General features: G+C 41.5%; 1 protein-coding gene across 1 annotated transcript in view; it reads left to right on the plus strand.

Moving 5' to 3' along the window:
• The first annotated feature begins 1,538 nt into the window (after positions 1-1,538).
• Positions 1,539-16,021, plus strand: part of LOC144595185 (stAR-related lipid transfer protein 13-like) — a 277,512-nt gene continuing 263,029 nt past the window's right edge. Inside the window, 1 exon segment of the mRNA XM_078402346.1 lies at positions 1,539-1,680. The gene's annotated coding sequence lies outside the window, so the exon portion shown is untranslated.

Below are 16,021 nucleotides of genomic sequence, written 5' to 3' on the forward strand. Positions count from 1 at the left end.
GATACCGTACAACAAAAAGTTTAAAAGAAATGCTCGGGGCAAGTTTTCTACACAGAGTGGTGGGGGCCTGAAACGTGCTGCCAGGGGTGGTAGTTGAGGTAGATATGATAGTAGACACAAAGTGCTGGAGTAATTCATCTATCTTCAATATTGTTACTCCAGCACTTTGTGTCTATCTTCGGCACAAACCAGCATCTGAAGTTCCTTTCTACACATCTATGACAGTAGTATTTAAGAGGTTTTTAGATAGCCTCATTTATTCAGGGTATGGAGAGGTATGGATCACGTGCAGGCAGTGGAGGTTAGTTTAATTTTGCATCATGTTGGGCATGGACACTGTGGGCCAAAGGGGCTGTTCCTGCGCTGTACTGTATAATGTTCATTGTTCAATGGTCAATGTTCTATCGCTGTGGAGAGCATGCTGGATGGTGCGTAAGGTGAGCATTGCCACATTACCACATCCATAAGCTGAATCCACCATTAAGACCGACACTGATCACCAGCCACTCATAGCCACCGTGATCATGGCTGACAAAAATTGCATGGCTGGCTGGAATGTCCGCAAAGGTTTCAGAAGAAAGTTTCAAGAGCCAGTGCTTGGTCACAGGACTCAGGCAATGTGGCTACCTGGTCATTGGGAGGATAACCAATGGTCCTATCAACCATGCTGTCATAAAGAAGGGTGCCGACACAAAACTTTGCCTGTACATGTCCTCTAGAGATGCTGCCTGACCCGCTGAGTTACTCCAGTAATTCATGTATTTTTTTAGTAAACCAGCATTTGCAGTTCCTCATGCCTCCATGCTGCCACATCTGGACTCTCCCCACCACACCTCCTCTCCTAGGGGCGCTGTGTGGAGCCGTGGTTTCATGAACAACTTAAGTAACACACTCAGATTTTCCTTTTCCCCCCTTTGTGGCCCCTGTACCATGTTGGCCCTGCTAGCAACACTGAGGCTGCAACTCACTCTGCACATGAACAAACCTGCATCCTACAACTTTATTGTTTGGAAGGTTAATGCTCTATTGCATATCAGCGGGCAACAATGCAAGTACAGCTTACTTCTTTATTTACCAGATGTTTCTGTTTTACAATTATCACCATATATTTAAATTACTAATATTTTCCCTAAGTATTCTGAATAAGAGTAATTGAAAGATCATCATTAATTCATTTACAGTAATATCCTACTGTTAAAATTAAGCTTATTGCCCACCGCAGTGTTTACATAACTGTAACTCTTCAGACTGAGCACAATGATGAAAATGTAGGCTTTCCACAAACAGGTTTGGATAGATAGAATTTTTCCACGAACATGCACAACATCTCGTGAGCAACACAATTGTAGTTTAGCATAGTCCTTAACACAATTAAAAGTTGATTGTCCAAATGCAGTTTTTATGATGTGTGCATTAATTGCCACTCTTCTGAAGTTTTTAAGAGGATGGCTTTTTTTCCCCACAGAAATGAAAAAGGGGGCGGGAGATCATTAATCACAACTATGCAAATACAGGCAAAATATCCTGTTCAATCAGTCAGCAGCTTTAACTCGTTCCGCCTGCTCCTTGCTGCACACAGGCAGATACTGCTCGTTCATAGAAAAGGATGGGATACAATAAAAGTCTCTTGACTGAGAGAATGATCTGATGGGAAGATTCTCTTTTACCGGCCATTTAACCGTGAGTGGCTTCTGTGATATTTCCTTCTGTATCTTCTCAAACTATTTGAAGCATTTGAAAAGTTTATTTTTTGTGTTGTCACTCTGAAATCAACAGGAATGTAATGTTTTGGCAGCCTCTATAAAGACGTCGATTAGTTAACCATGCAATGCTGAGAAGAAATAAGTCTCTCTTGGTTTCTGCTTCTTACTATGGTAGCTGTGCAGAAGGTGGTTTGTGGCAGCACTGACATTAATTGAATACAAAACAACTCAACATGTCAAAAACAATTCCAAATGACTGATGCCATAAAAAAAACCATGCTAATCACTAAATAATAAAGTAAAATTTAGGTCTATCGGATTAAGAATAGTGCTGCTTGTGCAAATTAGTATAATCAATAATCTATGGATCGGTGTCATTTCAGTCTCAGAGAGATAACTGAAATGCTGTCAGGGAAATGTAGTTGGTCATCAATGATTAATGCATATTGTCACGTTGGACTGACATCTTGCACTCTTTGCTTCATTACATTTGTGGGTCAGACAGAAATGTGAAAGACTCTTATTTATTATGTGTAGAGGGATCATGAGTTCCCTAAAAGTGGGAATACGAGCAGATAGAGCGGTAAATAAGGCATTATGTATGGTATGTTTGTCTTTATCGGTCGGGGCATTGAGTATAAGAGTCAGGACGTCATGTTTCAGCTTTTTGGACTTTGGTTAGGCCACATTTGGAGTATTGTGTGCATTTCAAGTCACCCACTTACAGGAAGGCTTTGCAGAGGCTGCAGACTGGGTTTCATAAGTTCATACGTTATAGTAGCAGAATTAGGCTATTCGGCCTATCAAGTCTACTCCGCCATTCAATCGTGTCTAATCTATCGTTCTCTCTCAACTACATTATCCTGCTTTCTCCCTATAATCCCTGACACCCTTACTAATCAAGAATCTGTCAATCTCCGCCTTAAAAATATGCATTGACTTGGTCTCCACCGCTATCTGTGGCAATGCATTTCACATATTCACCATCCTTTTACCAGTTTGCTGCCTGGATTAAAGGTTATTAGCTATAAATAGTGGTTGAACAATTTTGGATCGTTTTCTCTGGAACAACAGAGCTGACTGAAGACATGATAGAAGTATATAAAATTATGAGATGTATAAACAGGGTAGAAATGCCAAATACTAGAAGGTATAGCATTAAAGTGAGAAGGGGAATACTTCAAAAAGATGAGTGGAGCAAGTTTTTGACTCAGAAAATGGTGGTTGCTTGGAACACGTTGCTAGGGGTGGTGGTGGAGGCAGATAACATAGAGGCATTTTAGAGGCTTTTAGATAGGCACATTGAAATGCAGGGAATGGAGGGATATAAATCACGTGCAGGCAGATGAGATCAGTTTAACTTGGCATCTTGCTCGGCACAGACATTGTGGACCGAAGGGCCTGAACCGGTGCTGTACTGTTCTATATTGTATGTGTATACTTTACCTTCACCTCTATCATAAGGTTAAGAGAATACATTTCTGAGCTTTTCGTTGGTGATTTTCTAATCAGCCTATTCTAGATATCACTGAATTATGTTACAAATACATGTAGAGTGATACTGTGTGGAAACAGGCCCTTTGGCCCAACTTGCCCACACTTGACTTTCTTTCGAATTGGTATATGTTGTCCTGAATGCTCAGATCCTCAATTTCTACTCTGATCAAAAGATCAAATTTTTCAGAATATTATCAACACGGATTTTAAGAATTGATGAGATGGGTCATCAAATATTGGATTATATGAGCTGATAAAAGCTATTAAATAATGGACAATTTACAAATGTAGGACATACACAGAAAATGGTAGGGCCTTAAGAAGTTTTGGTGAACAGATAGACCTTGTGTACAAGTTTGTAGTGCGTTGTAAACGACAACACTGCGGGATAGGGTGGTGAAGAAGAGATATTGCTTCCTTGCCTTTCTTGAATGGGAACATTGAGTTGGGACACAAGATTCTGGAAATTTGAGGAACATGTAAAGTGCTTGAGAAACTTGGAGAATCAGGCAGACTCTGAAGGGAATGGAAAGATGACATTTTGGCTCAAGACCCTTCTTCAGACTGACTGGGTTAGGAGGGAGGAGGCTGGAAAAGAGAGGTGTGGAGGCAGGACAAAGCCTGGCAAATGATAGGTGGATATAATTGAGGGGGGTGTCAGCTTCCTCCACAGATGCTACCTGACCTGCTGAGATCCTCCAGCACTTTGTGTAAATGTTAGGATGTCTTGTCACAACTTTGCAAAACATTGATTTGGCATTGTAAAATGTAGCTACAAAGGACCACAGATTCTGGTTTACAAAAGATACACAAAGTGCTGAAGTAACTCAGCGAGTTAATCCACTGATTTACTCCAGCAACTTGTGTTTACCCTCAGTTGCAGTATTATGTGCATTTCTGGTCGCCACATTATAGAAGGATATGATTGCCCTAGAGTAGTTCCATATACTACCAGCTTCTGAATCTTAAGTAGTTCCAAAAAATACTGATGTGAGATAACTGACGAGGTACAGTTACGAGTAAAAGTAAATGGCAGGGAATGTGATAGAAATGATTATTTCAAAAGTCTGATTATATCCTCAATGAAAACTTATAGCTAAATAGTTAAAGAAAATAAACATAAAGGATTTTTTCAAATATTGCTGTTTGTTCTGCTATCTCTTCATTATTTAAATGTGCTCATGCATTGATCTCTTGCGATCAATTTGTGATTAATTAAAGATTTGAAACAGTTGTTATCATTGAGAAAGTCAGAACTTTGATGTGAACTATACTTTGTCAGAGTTTACTTCAATGACCACCACAACAAAGGAGTTTTTACAGTGTAAGTGGCTTTTATTGTGATGCCAGGATAAACAGGTTGCCACAATGAGGTGCAGCCATGTGCTTGACCATGTCAGGTTACCTGGGAATGACTCAGAGTTTTACTTTGAATGTCTAAACAAAAATGCAGAGCCAGTGTAAAGCAAAATCCTCCACAAGTTCAGTTTAGTTTAGTTTAGAGATACAGCACGGAAACAAACCGTTCAACCAACCGAGACCACGCCGACTAGCGATCCCCACACACCAACACTATCCTACACACACTTGGGACAATTTACAATGATACCAAGCCAATTAACCTACAAACCTGTACATCTGTGGAGTGTGGGAGGAAACCAGAGATCCCGGAGAAAACCCACACAGGTCACAGGGAGAAGGTAAAAACTCCGTACAGACATGCATCCGTAATCAGGATCGAACCCAGGTCTCTGGCGCTGTAAGGCAGCAACTCTACCGCTGCCCCACCACACCGCCCTGAGTGTTCTTGCATTAGTACATAGCTCATTTAGCACAGGAAGGAAAGGGGAAGCTTTAAGAATGCCCATGAAAACACAAATGCTTTAAGATTTAATTAACTGCACTTAGTCCGCTATTGTCATGACCATAACTCATTTATCTTCATCCCGAACAGTTGGACCATCTGGGTCTCGTTTGGTTTGGCTCATTTCCCAGTGTTCTAGTTTAGCTGTTAGCCTGATTTTTTTTCTCCAAACGACAGGATAGAAATCCTGTAATAAGGTACAGTTTGCAAATTTATTAACTTACGGCAGATTTAATTTCAACAGCTCGCACTGATCTGAGAAGTGTTTTTATCTTTGCATGTTCCTTTGTGGACGTTAAATGTCACAAGGCAATCCCGCACTGTGCCAGTGTTCAGAATGAGCAAGAAATTAATGGGTGTTGTCCCATTTATTTCATCTGAAAATATTAGTGGCTTACCAATGTGGCACAGTGACATAGACACTACCTCACAGTGCCAGAGATCCAGGTTCAATCCTGATTTTTTTTTCAGTTTAGAAACAGGCCCTTCAGCCCACTGAGTCCACGCCACCAGCAAACTCAGTACACTAACGCTATCCTACAAACACGAGGGACAATTTACAATTTTAGAAAGCCAAATAGCCTACAAACCTGTACGTCTTTGGAATGTGGGAAGAAACTGGAGCACCCAGAGAAAACCCACGCAGATCACGAGGAGAAAGTACAAACTCCTTACAGACAGCACCCACAGTCAGGATCGAACCTGGGTCTCTGGCGCTGCAAGGCAGCAACTCTAGTGCTATGTCACTGTGCTGCCCTGATCTCTAGTGCTGTGTGTGTGTAATTCGCATGTTCTCCCTGTGACCAAATCAAATTCCTCTGGGTGCTCTGGTTTCCTTGCACATCTCAAAGATGTGTGGGTTTGCAGGTTAAATGGTCTCTGTAAATTACCCCTAGTATATAGGGAGTGGATGAGAAAGTGGGATAACAGAATTACTGTAAGCATGTAATCGATAGTTGGCGTGGACTGGGTGGGCCGAAGGGCCTTTTCCATGCTGCATCTTTAACCTAAACATGACTTACATGTGAACATTAGTCATTGCCAATAAGCAGTATTTTTTCACATTTCTATAGCAAGTGTGCTTGCAGTCAAAGGCCTGAATGTTCCCAGAGCTGATAGTTATTCAGCATGGGAGTCCCTTTCAGTCAAATTCATCACAAGGGTGACAACAGAATAATGAAATTGCACCAGCCTAAATTGCATCAGGCCTGTAAACACAGCACATACACACACACCCATGTACGTGTGTATATATATATATATATATATATATATATATATATATATATATATATGTATATAGAAATATATATATAAATCAAAATTACAATATATTAATAACCATACCACTAGTGCAAAAAAGAAACAAAATCCATAGTGCAACCAAAGACACAGTGCATAGTTGATAATTGCGTTGGTTTATGTTACGCACTGTTCAAGATCCTGATGGTTGCTGAGAAGAAGCTATTTTGGAACCTGGTGGTCACAGTTTTCAAGCTCCTGCATCTTCATCCCGATGCTAGTAGCGAAATGAGAGCGTGGCCAGGGTGGTGTGGGTCCTTGATGACGCTGGCTGCCTTTCTGAGGCAATACTTCCTGTAGATCCTTTTGATGATGGTCAGTACCTGTGATGAACTGGGCAGTGTCCGCCACTCTGTATTCCCCTTCATTCCTTGGTGTTCAAGTTGCCAAACCAGTCTATGTTACAATTAGTCTATACGGTTTCTACTGTAGCTGTGTAGAAGAGTGCTTTAGTACAAGACCAAGCTGATATTCTAGGGCAGACCGAAGGGAGGGCTTATTGTTGAAGGATCCATCTTTTAGATTAATTAAATTAGGACTCCTTATGTCTGTTGAAAGGGATGGTAACTTCCCACACATTTTTTCTGTCCAACTTTCTTCATTCAACTCACAGATAAAGTGATCGTTTTTGGGGGATTTTGCCAAATGCAATTTGCTGCTGAAAACATCTGCTACATTTGCCGACATGAATTCAGTGACCTAGGATTTGAAGCACTAAGAGGACATTTTTGTGGCAATACAAATCATTGATGATATCGATGCAGAGGGTGGCACAGTGACACAATGAAAGAGTTCTGCCCTACTTCGCCAGAGACCTGGGTTCAATACTGACTACGGGTGCTGTCTGAACAATGATTGTGTTTCACGATTTCAGGCTAATTTCCAATCAGTGGTACATTGTAGGTGACAGGGTGGTCTGCAGCACTGGGGTTCCGCAGGGAACAGTGCTATCTCCATTCTTGTTCACTGTTCCTACTGCTGTGAGACTGCACAACCAGCACAGCTCCCTGTACACTGTGGACTTCAGGCACAGCTCTGCAGACTTCTATCTACAGAAGTTATCAAACGACTCTGCCATCGTCGGCCTCATCACGGGCGACGAGAACAGGGCATACAGAGAACTGATCAAGGAGTTTGTGGACTGGTGCCAGCGGAACTGCCTCTGGATCAACGCGGGGAAAACCAGGGAGATGGTGGTAGATTTCCGCAGGCGCAGCCAGGTCCCCCCGACACCGGTGAACATCCAGGGAATGGACATCGAGAGGGTGGATTCTTATAAGTACCTGGGTGTCTACCTCAACAATAAACTGGACTGGACTGAAAACACCGATGTGCTATACGGAAAGGGCCAGAGCAGACTTTATCTGTTAAGGAGACTCAGGTCCTTTGGAGTGTAGGGAGCACTCCTAAGGACCTTCTACAACATGGTGGTTGCATCGGCCATTTTCTATGGAGTGGTCTGCTGGAGCAGCAGCATCTCAGCGGCGGAAGGGAAGAGACTCGACAAGCTAGTCAGGAAGGCCAGCTCTGTCCTGGGTTTCCCCCTCGACTCAGTACAGGTGGTGGGAGAGAGGAGGATGATGGCAAAGCTAACATCGCTGCTGGACAATGACGCCCACCCCATGTAGGACACTATCACTGCACTGAGTTGCTCCTTCAGTGGCAAACTCCTTCACCCCAAGTGCGTGAAGGAGAGATATAGGAGGTCCTTCCTTCCTACTGCTGTGAGACTGCACAACCAGCACAGCTCCCAGCAGACGAGTCAACAATCACAGCTAAGAACACACAGAAAACTGATGACAATTTATGTATCTTTATTTATAATGAATGATCTCTTGCTCTCTTGCTATCCACTTTGCTGCTGTAACACTGTAAATTTCCCTGGTGTGGGACGAATAAAGGAATATATTATTATTATTATTATTATTATTAATGCTGCTAACAATTTTTTTCTGCCTTGCAGCATATCTAATCCATTAAATAAATGATTTTCCCACCTCTAATTATCCCAGTTTTGCATGTCATTGGAGCAGAATTAGAACATTTGGCCCATCGTGTCTACTCGCCATTCATTCATGGCTGATCTATCTTTCCCTCTCAACCCCATTCTCCTGCCACCTCCCCATAACCCTTGACACCATTAATAATCAAGAATTTGTTAATCTCCACCTTAAAAGTACCCAATAACTTGCCCTCCACTGCTGTCTGTGGCAATGAATTTCACATATTCACCACCCTCTGACTAAAGAAATTCCTTTCCACCTCCTTTCTAAAGGTACATCCTTTTATTCTTAAACTGTGCCCTCTGGACCTAGAATCTCCCACTAGTGGAAATATCCTCTCCACATCTACCCTATCCAAGCCTTTCACTATCTGGTAAGTTTAAATGAGGTGCCCCCCTCATCCTTCTAAACTCTAGTGAGTACAAGTCCAGTGCAGTCAAATGCTCATCATATGTTAGCCCATCATCCCAGGGATCATTCTCGTAAACCTCCTCTGGATTCTCTCTAATGTTAGCACATCCTTCCTCAGTTATGGGGCCCAAAACTGCTCACAATACCCCAAATGCGGTCTGGCCAGTTCCTTATAAAGCCACACCATTACATCCCCGTTTTTATATTCTGCAGCCTTTCCTTTGAAGTTGACTTTCTTTTTGAGTTGTAATAGTTGAATATTGTAATAATTTCATAAGAAAATCGATATAAACATTGTCTTAAGCTGCAGCAAAGCAATAATGGCACCTGAATTACAGGGAGTGGCACAGCTACCAGGAAAGTGGGGTGTTACATCTCAGTTCAACACAATAAAGGACAAGTAAAGGAGTGAAATATTAGAAAATAAGGAGATATTTTCTGTGAGGTGCTTTGGTGCAATAAAAAAGAAACATTATCCTGTAGCATCTCCCTGGGAAGGAGTTAAGAACCATTGCCCATTCAAGACATTCAGATGATGTCACAAACTGTGAGAATGAAACTCAAGTGGTTCCTCAACATAAAACGAACCCCAAGATTGAGTTACAGCCTGCAGCTTGCTGATGAATATTCGTCATTGTCATAATACCTACTCCTAACTGCATTCCAGGGGGAAACACTCTGTTGAAAGGTGTTGCATTACATTTTCCTTCACAGCTAGCTCTCTGAGATTATTGGTACAAGCGGAGCACTGTAAGTAGGATTAAAGCATTGCATGTCAGATAAAGAGCATTATTATTTCAGTAATCCGTCGGGTTATTTACTCCACAGTACACATTATAGGATAATAGGTATCTCAGATGTATGGCAAGGCACTGATAATATTAAGAATTTCAGGTGACATAAATGCCATGAATGGGGCTCAAGGCCTCAGTGAATGTTATGCTCATCACAAGACCTATTACTGCTCAGGAAAATGACTATTTATTTGTCCCTTTCACTCTTGAGAACACAAGGTCACTCTGAGGTTTATGCAACCTGGGTTGAAAATAATGGGTTATGAGCAGATCCTTCAGAACCCGATTAAGCAATATCAGATTTGGGTTTTAGGATCTCTGTGCATTGTATAAAGAATGAGAAATGAAAATGGAATTCGAAGGACCAGGAGCCACGATTTAGGAGCTTAAGGCAACGACAGAGCAAGATTCAAAGCAACAATGAAAATAGAGGTGGCATATATAAATTGAACAGAAATAAAGAAGGCTGAAATAGAATGAGCTTTGAGGCTGGGTTTGAGAGGTGAAGAGTTTGCCTATGAGATGAAACAGCATGATTGGAAAATGCAATATATTGACTAGTATAATCTAAGAAAGCTTTAAGGTGAGAAGGGCAAAACTCAAATGAAATGTGCAGGGCAATTTTTTTACACAGAAGATGGTGGTTGCCTGGAACACACTGCCAGGGGTAGTGGTGGAGGCAGATAGGGTAGTGGTGGAGGCAGATAGGGTAGTGGCATTTAAGAGACTTTTAGTTAGACGGGTGGATATGCAGGGAATGAAGCGATGGGTATTATGTGCAGGGAAGGGCAATTAGTTTATATTAGCATCCTGTTCAGCACCAATTTTATGAGCCGCAGGGCCTGTTCCTGTACTGTACTTTTCAATGTTTGAAAGGAAATTTTAGATTAATATCTAAGTTTAATAACATCAAGTTTGAGGTGTGATTGAGATAGTTTAAAGAAGATTTACAAAGTTGTTTTTACACAGGTCCTGGAACATGCTGCCCGGTGGGGTGGGGGGGGGTGTGGAAGGGGGGGGGGTGGAGGAGTGTAAGCAGATATAAGAACTGGCAGGGAATAGAGCGATACAGACTATGTACAGACTGATGGGATTAGTTCGTTTGACAATCAAGGTCAGTGCAGACATGGTGGGCCGAAAGGCCTGCGTCCATGCTGTATTATTCGATGTTTTATGACTCTTTACACTATGAGCCTGGATTGTTTACATATTTTTTGTTAAACTAGAGAACTTATTTGAGTATGGTTAAAGTTCTAGGATGTATCTTGGCTGGGCTAATCAAGAAATGGTACAACTCGCCATAAATACAGGTAAAGAAAACTAATGCAGTGATTGTAATGTACAGCTTAACAGGGTTATGATGACATTTGCAGGTTTGTGCTTTTAGCTGGTTTGCTTGATTAACTTGAGCACATTTGGCTGTGGCTAAAAAGCAAACTGCACAACAATTTGTCCTTACGATGGCAACATTCCCACATTGTTACGTTATTTTCTTACCGTGTTCTTTCCAAAAGGAGACATAGGTTTCTATGATCAGTATTAGTCTACCATATGAATAAGCCCAATTGACTGCCCATTTCCAGATGATTGTTTAAGTTATATTACAACTGAAGAGCACATCTGATTATCCGGTAACATAGAATATATATAAGGTAGACATAAAATGCTGCAGTAACTCAGCAGGACAAGCAGTATCTCTGGAGAGAAGGTATGGGTGCCGTTTCGGGTTGAGACCCTTCTTCAGACTGAAGAAGGGTCTCGACCCGAATCATCACCCATTCCTTCTCTCCAGAAATACTGCCTGTCCCGCTGAGTTACTCCAGCATTTTGTGTCTACCTTATATATATTCTATGTTATCATCAGACTGAAGAAGGATCTCAACCCGAAACGTCACCCACTCCTTCTCTCCAGTGATGCTGCCTGTCCCGCTGAGTTACTCCAGCACTTTGTGTCTACCTTTCGATTTAAACCAGCATCTGCAGTTCGTTCCTACACATAGAATATATATGTCTTATTAAACAAAATCTTAGACAGTGGGGGTTGTATGGAAATTTGTTTTTGACACTAAAATATGTTGCCTCCCAATAGTCCACAATTGAAGAAACAAAATCCACCTTCAAGGATTCCTTGTTTTAGAAGAGAGTCAAGTGCATTTAATTATGAAACACAAGTGCTGGAGTAACGCAGTGGGCTGGGCAGCATCTGCAGAGGAAATAGATAGGTGACATTTCGGGTTGGGTCCCTTCTTCTGACTGATGAAGTCCTGACCTGAAATGTCAACCAATCCATTCCCTCCATAGGTGTTGCCTGACTCACTGAGTTTCTTCAACACTTTGTGTTTTGATCAAGAACCCAACATATGTAGTTCCTGTATCTCTCTGCATTTAATTGTCTTACATAGTCAACAGAACAATGAAATTCTTACTGGCTGCAGCATAACAGGCCCATGAATGCACTAACATATAGAGAATACATAATAATCAAAAGTATAATAGATGAAAACCATAATAGTGCAAGGACCGAAATCTGTAGTGCAACCAAAGACATCGTCCAAAGAAGATCATAGTTGCAGCGGTTAGTGTTAGTGTTCAGGAGCCTGATGGTTGAATATCTTCCAGGGTGTTATTGTAATTTTCTCCACAGTTGCCCAACCTTTATTCTTCCAAGCACAGCATGTGCTTTTCAGTCACAGGACTAGCCTTGCTAATTTCATCTAGACCTCATGATCAGGCCACATAAGCAAGAGGATCTTCTAACAAATTTAACTGTGAGCACAATGACCTCTCTCATGGTTATGTTGACTTGTAGGTCTCAATTCCTGAAACTGCTGGTCCCATGAATGATTTAAAAGATTGTGATACGTTACAGTATTATAAAACTTGTGTAATAAAGGTTTCAGAATCTTATTTGGGTGCAACCAAAGCAAAAATTAAAATCAACATATTGATTTGATTAATAATTCAATCAATGATTTGATTAATTGATAGTCAGAAACTATTACTGATACAAGTTTGCCCGATTTCAATTATTCTACCACTATTTATAAATGTAAATTTGCTTTAGTAAAATGATTACAGAAGGTTTAACAAATTTCTGCTCTGATTGAAGAAAAGATCTGTGAGTTCAGGTGCATGGTTCTCTGAAAACGGAGAGTCAGATGGACAGTGTGGTAAAGAAGGTCTTTGGCGTTCTTGCCTTCATTGGGAAGGGTATTGAATACAAACGTTGGTACATCATGATGCAAGTCGTTCATGAAACAACATTTAGAGTCCTGTGTGCAGTTCTAGTTACCCAGCTTTAGGAAGGATGTCATTAAGGTGGAAAAGGTGTAGAAGATATTCATCAAGGCGCTTGGGCTTCAGCAACAGGGTGAGGTTGGGTAGGCTGGGACCTTTTTCTTGGATTGTACGAGGCTGAGGGGTGAACGCATTGAGGTGTACAAGATCCTGTGGAGGATGGATAAAGTGAACATTCACAGTCTTTTTTCCAGGATGGAGGATCCTAAAATTAAAGGGCATATCCTTAAGGTGAGAGATTTAAGAGGGACCTCAGAAGTAACTTTTCACTCAGAGAATAGTCCATATCTCGAATGCGCCGCAAGAGGAACCTGTACAGTTTATGGCATTTGGACAAATATATGGAAAGAGAGCAAAGGGCTAAATGCAGGCAAATGGAACAAGCCAAAAATGCCAACTTGGTCAGCTTGAAAAAACGTGGCAGAGTACAGCACAGGAACAGGTCCTTTGGCCCGCAATACCTGCCAAGATCAACTCTTATTTGCCTATGCATAATCCACATCCCTCCATTCCCTGCATATCCATGTGCCTATCCCAAAGCCTCTTAAACGCCACAAACATATCTGCTTCCTCCACTACCCCTGGCAGAGAATTCCAGGCACTCACCACCCTCTCTGTAAAAAAACGTGCCCCGCACATCTCGAATGCCCATTTTCCGTGCTGTACAGCTCTGAGTCTGTAAATGAAAAAGGTTTCTAAGCTTTTGTTACCATCTTTAAAGCTTAACAATTATGTCAATTTGGAAATGTTATCGAATTAAAATAATCTCATCTGATAGTGAAAATATCTCAAAAATCTTAATGCTGTAAAACAGCAGTGCCATTTATCTTGCTTTCTTCTAAGCATCATGTTTAAGAACAGATTAAAGTTAAAACCTCTTCTAAATGTGGACAAATGGTACATTGTTTGAAACTTTGTGCACCAGAGCCACCTGAAATGTGGTTCGAATATAATAGTGATTGTCAGACGACCAAAAGACATAGGAGAAGAATTTGGCCAGTCAGCCCATCGAGTCTATTCCGGCGGCTGTTCTATTTTTCCCTCAACACTATTCTTCTGCCTTCTCCCCATAACCTTTGGCGTCCTTCCTAATCAAGAACTTAGGAAGTTCTTCCTGCCTTAAAAGTACCCAATGTCTTGGCCTCCACAGCGATCTGTGGCAATGAATTCCATAGATTCACTACTGTGTTTGCTGTTTGTAATTATTCTATATACCAAAGATAGAGGGTTAATTGTTCATTGAATTATCTAAACCAAACAGCGAATCGCTGCTATTCTCTATCTCAACTCTTCAGAATTCAGATAAGGGCAGAGATTGCATTGCCCACTTACTGAGTCCTTGGCTTGATATCTTGCTTATAAACTCCGCACAGTTAGAACCCGTAGTCAGGATCGAACCTGGGTCTCTGGCGCTGGAAGGCAGCAACTCTACCACTGTGCCACCATGCCACCCTAGTAACTTGTACAAAGACCCACATGAATTAAAGTTTGACTTGACCCTACCCATCCTTTGATTATTCAACATGCCATTGAAAAAACTCTTGCAAAATATATCTCATTTTGCTATTTGTTCTTAACTCTCCGATTGTAGGAAAACTTTCATGTTAAAATTCTGAATAGAATTTTGCATGAGGGTCGGCTCTTTGAAGAATTTACTGTGTCGATTTGTACAAAGGTTTTGGTGGCTTTTCCACTGCTTACCTTATTTTTGCAACAGTTCAGGATCCTCTTTGTATGATTCTTTTGATTTTATGTTACATATGAATATGGAAATGAATCTAAATACCAAGCCATTTTGTAAGACTACAATGGCCTTTGGTTAGTTGACTGTTAAACACAGATATGTGAAGCATATGTACTGATGCTTGATAAAATTAAGTTTGCAGTAAATCACTGACTACAGGGTGAAGATAATTTCTGCATTATCACTGCCATTGAGATAAAATGCGGAATTTTACGTTGTTGATATATCGGTTGGAGGAGAGCAACTGTCCTGTAGTGTGTTTGTAAGAGGGAATTTGGTTCAAGCATTGGTGACATTTTATTTCTGACTATACCACTAATTAGGCTGAACAGGCATTTCAATGAAGCACTTAACTCAATTATGTAGCCACAATATTGCAAACTTTATATTTAGTCACTCAAACAGCACGAAAACAGACCAACCTGTTCATGCTGTCTAAGATGCCCATCTAACCTAGTCCCATTTGCCCTTGTTTGCCTCATATCGCTCCAACCCTTTCCTATCCATGTACTTACCCTAGTGTCCTTTAAATGTTGTTATAGTACCTGTCCTAACTACCTCTTCTGGCAGCTCGCTCTGCATACCACCAACTTCTGTGTGAAAATATTTTTCCTCAATTACCTATTAAATCTTTCCCGTCTCACCTTAAACCTATGCCCTCTCGTTCTTGCTTCCCCTGCCCTGGGTAAAAGACTGCATTCACCCTATCTATTCTCCTCATGATTTTATACACCTCTAAAAGATCACCCCTTAGCCTCCTGTGCTTCAAGGAATAAAGTATTACACTCCCCAACTTCTCCTTTTAACCCAGGCCCTCGAGTTCTGGCAACATCCTCATAAATACATAGATAGACAATCAGAACCTTTTTCCCAAGGTGGAAATGTCAAAGACTGGAGGGCAGGGCCGTCTTAATGCATGGGCCTGATGGGCACTTGCCCGGGGCCCCACGAGCATAGGGGCCCCATGCTGATCTGTGTATGTTGTGACTTGCAATAAATAAATACTACTTTAAAAATGTAGGTTCAATAAGTGCTTTTTTCGTAACATTTTCGGTCCCAAATGCTTCTCACAGCGATCTGTAAGTGCTTTTCGCAACAATGTAGCACCCTAAGTCCATCGCTAAGTGCTTTTCGGTAAGTGCTTTTCGCCGGCACGACAGGGGGGGGGCTGGTAGGGAAAGGGGGGTGGGGGAGAGTAACGGTAGGGGCCCCAGTACACTGCTTTTCCCAGGGGCCCATAATGCTGTAAAAACGGCCCTGCTGGAGGGCATAGCTTTAAGGTGAGAGGGAAATGTTTGAAGGAGATATGCGGGGCAAGTTTTTTTACACAGATGGTGGTGGGTGCCTGCAATGCGCTACCGCGGGTGGTGGTGGAGGCAGATATGATCGTGATGTTTAAGAAGCTT

This window comes from Rhinoraja longicauda, chromosome 7, assembly GCF_053455715.1.
Source record: "Rhinoraja longicauda isolate Sanriku21f chromosome 7, sRhiLon1.1, whole genome shotgun sequence".
Lineage (NCBI taxonomy): Eukaryota > Metazoa > Chordata > Chondrichthyes > Rajiformes > Arhynchobatidae > Rhinoraja > Rhinoraja longicauda.